This window comes from Antrostomus carolinensis, unplaced genomic scaffold (genome assembly GCF_000700745.2).
Source record: "Antrostomus carolinensis isolate BGI_N321 unplaced genomic scaffold, ASM70074v2 scaffold14325, whole genome shotgun sequence".
Taxonomy (NCBI): domain Eukaryota; kingdom Metazoa; phylum Chordata; class Aves; order Caprimulgiformes; family Caprimulgidae; genus Antrostomus; species Antrostomus carolinensis.
This window is the reverse complement of record NW_010315855.1, coordinates 56,647-58,280: the sequence shown is the minus strand read 5'-3', so window position 1 is coordinate 58,280 and position 1,634 is coordinate 56,647.

Sequence of the window (1,634 nt, the reverse complement as noted above, 5' to 3'; positions counted from 1 at the left end):
AGGAATGAGGATCATGCGGGGGTACAGAAGTTGGGCAAGAGATCAGACTTCAGGCAAAGAACATCTTCATGCAGCCCCTTGCTCTGCCCTGTGGACTAGAGGAAGTGTCTTCTGAAAGCACCAGGGCTCAGTGGCCATCCCTGGGTTGTTGCCAGGGGACTTGAGCTGTACTGAAGCAGGAACACAGGCAAGTTTCTATGTGTGCTCAGTCTGTGGAGAACGAAGATGGCTGTTGAAGTCTTCTGATTTTTTTTCCATCACTTCATTCAAATCTGTCATCTTGTTCATGGAGCTGAAACTCTGCAGATCTTCCTTATCTTCATGCACAGAAAGGAGTTTGGGGTTACAATTAATGTGGATCACTTATGATTTAGCCATAAGGATGACACAGCTTGAAATAATTCACCAAGGTTACAGGTGCAACTACAAACAGCAGATCCAGTAGAGAAATTCAGTTTGAAAGATCAAGAGCATGTGGAAGTGTTGTATCAATTATCCTGTGACCTAATCACTGCACGAGGCCTGAATTGGCAAGGCACTTCTGTGCACACTTACATGGAGCCTACTCCTGGTGAGGATGTAAGGAAAAGCCTACGTCTCCCTGAGTCTCACAAGATGAGTTATGTGCTTAAAACTGCACCTAGCGATTTCTTCCAGAGCTGGGAGCGTGCTTAAAGCAAAGTGTGTGGCTGGCAGAGTTTGGTGCCGTGTTCCAGAGGAGCTGACCCTGCAGTCCCAGTGTCCATGGTTTGGACTTTCATGTCTTTCAGAAAGCAGCATCCTTTGGGTTTGGATAGGAAGCCTTAAAATCTGTGTGTTGAGTCTTCACTTACAGACTGGGTGTGCTTTTTGTTGAGTAGCGGCTTGTTCCTGTTCGCTTCCTGCAGTCTAACAGCTGGAGCTGCTGCAAATCCAGTGGCTTTAATAGTTGGAGATGTTTGAGGGTCTCTAACATGACACCCACTGTCACCTGGTCACAGACACAGTGGGGTCCTCTGTGTTTTTCTTGAAGGTCAGGTAGAAAACGGGGGAAGGAAAAGTGAAAGGTGAAGGAGTTAATTTGGCTTATTGACTTACCCTTTTCAGTCATGGCACATGATCAGAGTCCTGACCTGACAAAATCAAGTAGTTCTGTGCTGAAGTTGTTTTTGTTTGAGGTGGTTGTTTTGTGGTTTGTTTTGTTTGGTTGTTTTAAATCAGTTTGCCATTTTAATAACGGTTACTGCATCGGTCACAACCAAGTCGGGAAACAAACAAGGCTTGGAAGATCAGGGCTGGAACTCTCTTTAATTTGCTCTCTTTAAAATACCTTGTCGTGAAAAATTGCCATGCATATTAAACCTAAAGTCCGGCAGATATTTGAAATAGTTGAATAATTTGGGGCATGTGAGCAGTTCTTCAGATCTGAGCCCGGGCATTTGCAGGTGAAGGCTACAGGCTGTTTGCTCTGTAGCTATTTTCTCTGCCATGTTGAGTACATGTCTCTTTGGTCCTATGTGAGCTGTCAGATATGGATGTCTGCTTCCTCATGGGATCAGCAGTAATTTTACACAAGTTTGGGATCACAGAATGGTGGGAGTTGGAAGGGACCTCAGGAGATCATCCAGTCCAACCCCCCTGCCAAAGCAGGTTCC